Source organism: Monodon monoceros, unplaced genomic scaffold (genome assembly GCF_005190385.1).
Source record: "Monodon monoceros isolate NGI ecotype Baffin Bay Population unplaced genomic scaffold, NGI_Narwhal_1 Super_Scaffold_12, whole genome shotgun sequence".
Taxonomy (NCBI): domain Eukaryota; kingdom Metazoa; phylum Chordata; class Mammalia; order Artiodactyla; family Monodontidae; genus Monodon; species Monodon monoceros.
In genome coordinates, this window is record NW_021703768.1 from 158,847 (window position 1) to 169,308 (window position 10,462).

Sequence of the window (10,462 nt, forward strand, 5' to 3'; positions counted from 1 at the left end):
CCCCCCCCCCCCCCCCCCCCCCCCGCCTACATTCTGACTTCCTGCCTCAGAGCGTGGTGAGGGCAGAGGAGGAGGGGCCAGGGGGTCCAGTCCTTGATGCCCTCTTCCCCCTGCTGGCAGCACGGGCTAGCGAGGGTCCCTTCTCTGGGCACCATCTCCTGGACATGCCCCATCCAAGGCCCCACCGGACACAAGAGCCCTTTCTAACCAGGGAAGCCCTGGTCAGGGTAGGAGCTCCGAGCATCCCAGGTGGCCCCATGGGTGCTGGCCGCCGCCTGCAGACCTGAATGCCACATGGGACCCTCTGTCCTGGAGTCTGGAAGCTGGGTCACCCAGTACTGGTGAGGAAGTCCGAGGGGGGGCCGGTAGCTGCCTGATCAGGGTCAGGTGGGTTTGGAGAGTGGGGCCTCTGTTCCCCATGGGGGTTGGGGAGGAGAAAGGCGTATTCCGGGAGGGGAGGGGTCCCCCACCTCGTCTAGCCCCAGGCCCGGGTGAGGGCACATGGGTTGCCTGCGGTGCCGAGAACACTTCCCTGAGGCCGCCGGAGAGGGGAGGGTGAAGGACCCTCCCCCCACCAACAAGTTCTGCAAAACAACGACCTGCTGCCCAGGCCAGCAGACCCCCTCCAGAGGGCAGGGCCACTGAGCCATCCCTCTCAGGGCCTCGAGGACAGAGGGCTTGGTCCCGACTGAGCGACAGGCAGCTGAGCCTGCCTGGCATCCACTTCTCGCCCTGCATCCTGGCCACGGGCATGGGGTGTTTGGGTAGTTGGCGGGGTTGGGATCCCGTCAGCCTGGGTCACCGCTGTATCCCCACTGCATCAGGCATCTGGCACACCTGGAATGAATGAATGAATGAACAAATGGGTGAAGACCCCTCAGAAATGCTGGGACCAGTCGTCCTCTTAGGAGCCCGGGCCTGTTCTGGGGCCCGCCGGTCGGCAGGCTGCAGCATAACGATGTCACCTGGGGCGGAGCGGCAGTGACCCTCGGACGGAGGCACAGGCGGGACAGACCCGCAAGGGGCCTGGCAGCTGAGGGCTGGTCCTTTTCACTCTGGGCACTTTCTGTATTTCCCAATTTTCCACAAAGCTCTCATATACTTTCATGATCACAAACACCTATTATTTCCAAAGTGAAAAGTACAAATGTGTGTTGTTATTAGCTGATTATAAAAGTGACAATGGCTCACTGTAGAGGTCCGACAGCACGGCAGGTGCAGGGAGAGGAGAACTTCCCCCTGCCCGCCCCCCCACCCCCCAACACAGCTGGGCCTTCTGCCCCTCCTGTCACCTGTCACCTGGGACCCAGGGCCGGGCTGCAGCCTGTGCATCCCACCCGCTGTGGGACCGCGGGGAGGAGGTGGGCGGGGCCGGCAGAGGGCAGAGCGGGCCCCCAGCGTGTGGCTCGCCCCCTGATTTTCTTTGTTAAATGTTCTTTATGAGTACTTTCAACAACTTTGAGCTCCCCTAGGTGAAAGGTGAAAGGCAGGTGGAGTTTACGCTCGGTGAGCCTCATCAGACAGAAGCAGAGTCTCCCGTGGGGGTCGGCGGTCCCTCCTGAGGGGTCCTTCTCAGAACCCCGCCCGGGGGCCTTCCTCATCAAAGCTCACAGGCGGCGGCTGTGCCGACTCAGCGCTTGGGGCTGCCGGAGCCAGCATCAGCTTGGGCCCGTGGGGTGCGCCTGGGTGTTTGGTCATCCCGCCAGGCGTGACACTGACCCGGGCGGGGCCTGGCGAGGAGCACGCAGGTCACGGGAGAGCCCGCGACGCCCGCGGACAGGCGCTTGGCACGCGCAGCTGTGGGGGGGATGGGCCGCAGATGTTTCCTTTCTTCGTCTCGGATCTCGGGATTTGGAGACACGGGTTCGATGTAAACATTCGTTTCACCTGCTCCTTCATTTATTCAAGGGAGGTCGACTGCGGGCCGACTGGGCGCTGCACCCTGGCGGGCGACAGGTCACAGACCTGGCAGCTTGGTCGGAGAGAGCGAGGTCTGCCTAGGGCCCGGAAAGGGAGGCTGGCTGTGGGGCCTGAGGGCGGGAGGGGTGGGGCAGGAGCAGAGGGGTCCGCGCGGCCCGAGAAAGGCCCTGGCGGCCCAGGGAGCAGGACGGCTTACGGCGTGGGGCAGACCCGGGGTGGGGGGGCTGTGTGTACCCGAAGGGCTTCCTTCAGGAGAGGGTGACGGTTTCTCCCCCGGCACTGCCGGCATTTGGAGCAGGTGCGTCGCCGCGGCGGGGCCGGTGCCTTGCGGGGTGTGGAGCCGCATCGGAGCCCGCCCCCCGCAGGCGCCTTCCCGCGGGCGCAGTGCTGCGCGTTCCCGGCAGAGGGCGCGGCGGGGACACGGCCGGAGGCGCGGAGCTGCTCGCGGGGTCCTGGGCGGGGCCGGAGTCCAGCCCCGGGAGGGGCCGCTCCAAGGTCACCCCACCGAGGACCTCAGCCCTGTCTTCCCCCTGCAGTGGCGCATTCTCAGCTTAACCGTCAGTTACACTGATGGTCCCTGTTTCAAAGCACGGCGAGGCTTGTCTGCGGGTTGGACCCAGACAGACAGTCTCCGTGTGCGTGTGCCAGAGGAGGTGCTGGGAGAGGCCGCGTCCGCAGAGGCAGGAAGCAGGGACCGGGGGTTGCTGTGCCAGGGCTGGAGAGGGGCTGGCGGGACCCTGACTGCTTGCCTGGGAGGGGCTGGAGGCTGCAGAGCCAGGCACTTCCCACACGTTCATGGCTGAGCCTCACACTGAACGGGTGAGGACCGCGAGGCAAGGCACCCCCAGGGTCAGACCCTGCGCCAGGCATCACCCCTAGGACGTGCCCCGTTCTCTGGAGGAGGACACTGAGGGTGAGGGTGGCCCAGTGCTTTGTCCAGGGTCTCAGGGCTAGGACCAGACCTGCCCAGGCCAATGGGGACAGGCGCACATCTCTCCTTTCAGGCCAGGCGTGCCCACAGAGCAGGGCCTAGGACAAGCAGGTCGGAGCATCGTGGAGGGAGGGGCGCTTCCTGTCCTGAGGCCGCTGGGAAATGGAGTCTGTCCCGCTTTCCTGTCCCCAAGTCGGCCTGGGATTGTGTTTACAACCCAAATCGAGCCTGCCGTGCCGGCAGCACCCAAAGAACGGTCACCATGGCAATACGGAGCAAGCGCTATTTTAGCCACATGAGGCATCACAGGGAGACACGGTGGCAGAGCCGAGACAGGTCTCCCACTCTTCTTCCGAGCTCCTCGCCCATCCTCGCCTGTCCACACCAGGCCACCTGCATCAGGACCCACCGGGCTGAGGTGCCACCGCCTCACTGAGCCCGCCCATCAGAGCGTGAGGCTGCGGCCCCAGGTGGGCGTGGCCTGAAGCCCAGCGTTGCTTCTAAACTGCTTGTCCTTAACCCCAGCCTGGGGGTGGAGGGCGCGCAGAAGGCCCCCGTCCAGCAGGGGAGGTGCAGCTGGGACCACCTTCCAGAGACAAGTGCACAAAACACGTCTGCATCATTGGGTCCAATCATTCCACTTCTGGGAATCTGCTTTAAGAAAAGAACTGGAAATGCAAACGTTTGCAAACCAGCTGTCCCCGTGTCAGCTGCAGGCTCAAACGTGGGAGGTGACCTGCCTAGCCACGGGCTCCGCATGACCTTTAGATGGAAAGTTGCACACTCATAGGCACATACACATGCAACACAACACACAAGTCCATGCGTGTGCGGACACGTGCACACACCTGAGCTTGTGCTCACCCAGGCCAGGCAGGAGCAGCTCTGCCAGGACCCCTGCTGGGTGGCCCCAGAAACCAGCAGATGGACAAGCAGGGCCCCGTCCAGCGTGAGGCTGTGTTCAGGCGCCTCTGCCTGAGGAAAACGTCCCTGCTTCCCCACGCAGGGAGAAGGTCACCGGGACCTTGTCACCCAGGGTCAGGAGCCTCCTGTGGACACAGGGCCCTGGCTGCCGTCCCCAAGGGAAAACGAGCTGCACCCAGAGGCAGCCCTCCGCCCTCTCTGACCCCCGATGACCCTCGCCGTGGAAGAGCAGGTGGGGTTAACACTTGCTTTCAGGATGGGACTTCACTTCATCTCTGCAGCTCCCACCCGGGTGGGTAGGTGCCTGAGGCTCTGCAGCCCTGGGAGATGCAGCACCTTCCAGGGTCCAGCGCAGATCCCATGGCAGGCCCCTCCGTGCCCCATCTGCCCCCCATCCGCACGGTGCCTCAGGGGAGCCCCGAGAGCTGTGCCTTCAAGGTCACCCTGGGGGGAAGCCACCCAGCCTGGCCAGACGGTTCCCAGGACTGCTCGAAGGCCGGGCCTGGGATGTGGGGCCCTTGGTACCTGGGAGAGGGGGGCTGCGGGCACCCCAGGCCAAGGACACTAAACCCACAGCTACCCCATCCAGGTGCTCGGGCACCTGGGCCCACCCAGGGAGGGGCCACCTTAGGGGAGGCAGCCCAGGTGGACGCCGCGGGCACAGCAGGTTCCGCTATAGGAGACGAACTTGAGGTCCAGTCACCAAGTATTTTATACCAGGCAGAAAGCCCTGCCCCTTCCCCTGCGGGGACAAGTCCAAGCTGTGTGCGCAACAGACCTCCTTGGAGAGACAGTGCAGGACAAAAGGCAGGTAGCGTCTTGCTCATAAGATGTGCAGAGACCCAGAGTCCCGTGGAGAGCAGTCTCCCAGCAGGAAGTTGGGACATGGCTTCCTGACTTGGCGGGACCCAGCAGGCCTCCCAGGAGGGGTGTCCTGCCCTCGGTGTCCCGGCTGGCGACCCTTCCAGGCCTCTGCCTTGTTGTCCTTCAGCTCCTTAGCCTCAGTGGAGCCCCAGCCTCTCTCGAGGGTCCCCTCACTCAGCCTCAGTGGACCAGGGCAGGCAGCCCAGAGGCTGGACCACCCGCCTGGTCTGATCGCACTGTCTGGCCTCGCCACTCCACCTCTAAATTGTGTTGAGTCCAGAATGGGGACAGGGGTGTCCCTTCTCCCGTGTGTCACACGCCACTTGCCGTGCTGGTACACCAGCTCCCCGAAAATCAAAGCCCCGGGTATAACGTTTGCCCAGTTCCACGGCGTGAATTCACTGAACTTGGCGTCAGGGAGACATGAACACATCAGCTCCCGTGAGCCTGGGGGAGCCCCCCCCCCCCCCACCCTCTTCTCCTTCCTGCAGCCCCCTGGGCTGGGAGAGGGGCGCTCTCGCATTTCTCAGGACGGACTCTCCTCCTCAGGGCAGCACGCCCTTCCCCACCCCCGGCATCTCCTAGAAGCCCTTGCTGCGCTCAATGGGACCTAAGAGACTGCAGGGAATTTTCAAGACACAGCCCAGATTGCGAGTGTACTGTCTTCGCTGCAAATCCTATTTCGAGTATCTAAACCCAAACACTAACCTTTTGTGTGTCTCCTGTACCAGGCTGTCGCCTTGCAGCCCAGGAAGACGTGTGCCTTGGGCCGACCAATAGCCATAAGTAGCACCTACTGAGGGGGACAAGGTACAGACGCCGCTGTAGGTGCCTTTTATTAATTATAGCAGTTAATGTTCACGACAACCATACACCATCGTTTCCCCATTTAACAGGTGACGGTCCCTGGGGCAGGTGGGTCACTTGCCCAAGGTTACGTGACAAGCATTCAAGTCCGGAGCCCACATTCTCAGCCGCTGTGTGTACAGGACTTCTCAACCAAGGGGCCATACCTGGGGAGGCAGAACACGCTCATTTTCCCCCAAACGATCACCCTGTTACCTGGGAATCCAGAACCTCCTTGTAGTGGCTCTTGGCACCTGGGCCAGGTCCCCTCAGCTCACTTCCAACCTCACAGCAGCAGGGGGACAGTCCCCGAGCTCACGGCCAGCGTTCCATCTCCACCGCTGTCCCGCCTGGGACTTCCTCTGGCCTGCTCAGCCTGAGGTGGGGCAGCCTGAAAGGGTGGAGGCTTAACGTCCCGGGGGGGGCGGCAGCCCTCGGCTGGGGGTGGGTGTGGGGGGAGGGGACCCGGCTGATCCATCCCCAGGGGACCGTGGCGAGGGGCCCCTCAGAGGGGCTCTGGGGATGGAAACCCCACCCTGCAGAGACAGCTCAGTAACCACACTCCACTGGCTTTTCCTCCTCCATCTCCCCACCTTGCTTGCTCCTGTGTCCTGGGGTCACTTCCCAAGGTCGCCCCAGGCACTGAAGTCCTTGCACAGATGCTGCTTTTGGGTCTTGGAAGAGTCGTGGGGTTGCCACTCAGTGGTGTCATGACAACAGCCTGGCTTCGCTGGTGGAACATGGGAGGTGAGAGGAGGCCTGCACACTTCCCTCTGCTGCCTCTGGAGCCGACTGTGGCCTCAGGGCAGGCAGGGAGAGCCGGAAAGTTCTCCAGGCCACCCTGTCTCCTGCAGCAAGATGGCAGGGGGTGCTGACCGTCAGGCCCCAGGTCCAATCCTAGGTGAGGCGACAGAACCCCCGAGGACGGCCCGTGCGCCTTGCCAGGCCTCTCGAGTTGAGATCAGGACCCTGATGGGGGGGAATAGTGCCTGAGGTGCGGGGTCCTTAGGAGTGAGTTCACCTGAGGCTCTCGTACCCCCGAGTTGTATCCCGCTTGTTTGTGGGAAAGAGGCTTCCCTTGTCAGGGGTCCCTAAAAATACATCTGAGATGGATGCCTTTGCCGAAGGGTGCTTGTTGTATGAGTTTCCTGTGGATGCTGTAACAAAGGACCACAAACCGGAGGGGGTGCTTAAGACAGCAGAAATCTATTCCCAGAGTGTGGAGGCCAGAAGCCCACGGTGAGGGTGTGGGCAGGGCTGGCTCCTTCTCCAGGCAGCAGGGAGGATCCCTGCCAGCCTCTGCCCTAGATTCCGGTGCTTTCCTGGCCATCCTTGGGCTCCTTGGCTTGTAGACACCTCTCTGCCTCTGTCTCCACAAGGTGTCTCCCTGTCTCACTGTGTCCTCTTTGTAAATAAGGACACTAGGGGTTGGCTCTAAGGCCCACCCTGATCCCATAGGACTTCATCTAAACCCATATCTTAACTGCATCTTCAAGGACTCTATATCCAATATCACACACACAGGTACCAGAAAGGAGGACTTAACACATCTCCTGGGGGACACGACCCACCCCACCTCTCACGCTCTTCAGACTCTTACCCACCCCCCACTGCCTTCCCTCACTGCATCCAGACCGACAGCCGGGACGGAGTCGCAACAGCCTGAGCGGGCGTATATATGGAGAACCTGTGGCTCGCGGCTCACACGTGCTTGGCCGTGTGGGAGCAGCTCTGGAAGGTGTTGGATTGGGGGGCGGGGGTGGACGTAAGGCTGGACAGGGGACAGTTTATTGATGTGGGAGCTCACCTGTGACTAGGGGTGGACTGTCTGAGAGAGGTGGCACCGGCCCTCATACAGCGTGGGTCACTGCACCAAGAGGTGACCTTAGCGAGCAGAAGTGCCGGCCAGGGACGGTGCGGGGCAGGGGGAGGATGCCTCTTATTATGGCCCCAGGCTGGCCACAGCCGTGGCACCGACTGTGGCTCGTTCCACTAAACGTCCTTGTCATTTGTTGCTGTTGCCGTGAAAGCTGCCACCTTGAAGGACCAGTGCCACCCTGAGCAGGCGTGGGCGCCGCGGGGGTGACTTCTGGCAGCTGTCCCCAGTGTAAGGTGCAGCGTCTCCAGTGGCCTCCAGAGCGTCAGGGGTGCCCTTCAGCCCTGGGGGTGGGAGTTGGTGGTAAAGCCCCAGACCCTTCTTCTTCAAAAGGACAATTTGGGGGACTTCCTTGGTGGTCCAGTGGCTAAGACTCCACACCCCCAATGCAGGGCACCCGGATTCAATCCCTGGTCAGGGAACTAGATCCCACATGCTGCAACTAAGAGTCCGCATGCAGCAACTAAAGATCCCGCGTGCCACAACTGAGAACCGGCTCAGCCAAATAAATAAATAAATTTTTTAAAGAAAGGACTATTTGGGGCCTACTCCCCAGGGCTCTGCAGGGGTCCCCAGTGGAATGGGACCTGGTGGCCCATTGTAGACTTTCACTGCCTCCTTGTAGACTTTCCCTCCCTCCTCCATGCTCCCCACACCCTGCTTCTGCATCTGGGGTGTCACTCTCCATACTGGGTTAAACGGTGTCCCCCCCAATTCATGTCCACCCAGAACCTCAGAATGTGACCTTATTTGGAAATAGGGTCTTTGCAGCTATAATTAGTTAAGGTGAAGTCACCCTGGATTACGGAGCCCCAAATCCGATGACAGGTATCTTTACGAGAAGAGGAGGGACGCACAGAGAGAAGCCACGTGATGACAGAGGCAGAGATGGGGTGATGCGTCCATCAAGCCGAGGGGCGCCAGGAATTGCCAACAGTGCCAGGAACTGGGGAGAGGCCAGGGACAGGCTTGCCGTCAGAGCATCCAGGAGCCCAGCCTGCCCACACCTGCATCTTGGACTCCTGGCCTCCAGAACTGTAAGAGCATGAGTTTTTCTTTTTCCTTTTTCTTTTCTTTTTTGGCCGTGCTGTTTGGCTTATGGGATCTTAGTTCCCCAACCAGGTATCAAACCCGGGTATCAAACAGCAGTGAAAGTGCAGAGTCCTAACCACTGGACCACCAGGGAATTCCCTGAATTTCTGTTGCTTTAAGCCTCCCAGTCTGTGGCACTTTGCTATGGCCACTCCAGGAAACTAATTTCCCCCCAAATAAACTTCCTCTACCAGGTCCTTGTCTCAAGCTCTGCTTTTGAGGGAACCCAAACGACGCCCCCCGGTGTGGGCTGTGCACGGTGAGGCTTGTGCCCCACTGCAAGGGGGAGGGGTCAGTGCTGGTCTTCCCCCTGCTACAGGGGACGGAAGGGACCTGGGGCCCTGTCTCCTCCAGCCTCGGGGAAGAAGCCGTCCCAGGCTCAGGGGAGCATTTAGGAGTCTACGTGGGCCTCCACAGGAGAACACAGACAAGGAAGCTGCCAGCCCCCAAAGACCGTCCCTGCTGGAATGAGGCGCATGCGGAGCCCAGGCCACCGCCCCACCCGGCCACCTGGCCCAGGTGCCCCGGCTCAGGAAGCGCTGCCACCCCTGCCCAAGCCAGCTCCTCTCAGCTGCAAACCTTGATCCGCCCTGGCCTTCAACCTGCTCATGTCATCAGCACCGGAATAGAGCTCGCATTTAAAGAGCATCAGCCCTTCCCGTCCCTCTTCCTGGCCCTGTAAACATGTGGGCAGAAATAGCAGCCTGCAGGCTAGAGGGAGTGATTGCCGGTTGCAGAATCGAGTGAAGGCTCCTGCCCGGGCGGGCCTCGCTGCGTGGGTGTCCAAGGCGGCCACAAAGCCCAGCTTGAAATAGCTCCCTGTGGGTACCGCGCAGCAGAAGGAGGGCAGCCTGCGAGCCGTGAAGAAGGCGGGGGGAGGCGGGCCCCGGGGTGGGCAGGGTCCTGGCAGCGGACCCAGGTGAGCACAGCAGTTCCGGGAACCTTGAACCCACCCGCGCATCCACCAGAGGCCCCACTGGAAGGCAGGCCTTAGGGCAGGACCCCAGGTGCCAGGGGCGGGGGTGCTGTGGGCAGTCTCGGGCCCAGCCCAGTAGCTTCAGGACGCCATCGGGGCCTGGACGTCCCATCCCCGGGCCACTCTCCATGTTCCAGGAGGAGGGAGCAGGGACGCTGCTGGAGACACACAGGCCAGAGGGCGCCCATCTGGGAAGGGGAGAAAGAGGCCTCACTGGCCTCTTGTCAGAGCTGGCCAGGCATGGCCTGGGGCCCTGGCCGACCCAGATCCAGGCTCTGCTGCATCTCGGCCACCTGCTTTCTGCTGCTCCCACGTCAGTCACTCTGGGGCCCGGAGGCCCCGCTCCCTGGGCGGTCCTGCCCCCTGGGATGAGCCTGCCCAGCCCTGCAGCCTAGTCCTTTAGAGTGGGGGCCCAAGAGGCAGCCTGACGCAAGGAGGCGTCCTCAGGAGGTAAGGGGCCTTTGAGCTCGAGGTGTGAGCCCTGGGTGGGAGGCAGGCCTCGGACACAGCTGCTCCCGTGGGGGGCCGCTGGGCCCTGCAGCCCTGGCTGGACCACCTGGCCTCAGGGGTCACTCTGCCAGCTAAGCCCTGCAGTGGGTGAGCATCCCCAGCGCCTGCTCCCGTGGCCTGGGGACAGAGCACACCCTGGGCAGGTGGCCCATCAGGGCACACTTTCTGATTCCCACAAAGTCACCGTCACACGCCCCTCGAGGTGGTTTGCGGGGGCACCTCAGGGCCAGCGGGGTCGTGGCCTGGCTGATCACAGCAGGGCACTGGGCCTGGCATTCCCGACCCAGCTCGGCTGCACAGCTGCCGCTCTAGTCGCCTCTGTCCCCTCTGAGTGTGAGGACCTGCCCTGCTCTGGTGCAGGGGTGACCCGGGCCCCTTGCTGAGAGCTGCGACCCTGTCACCCTGTGCCACCACCCTGTGGTGGCAGCAGATGTGGAAGGGGGCTGGGTGTTCATGGGGACTTGGTGGTCTCTGTTCTCCCATCACCACGTACAGAAGGCACTGAGATGGCACCCCCGGCCAT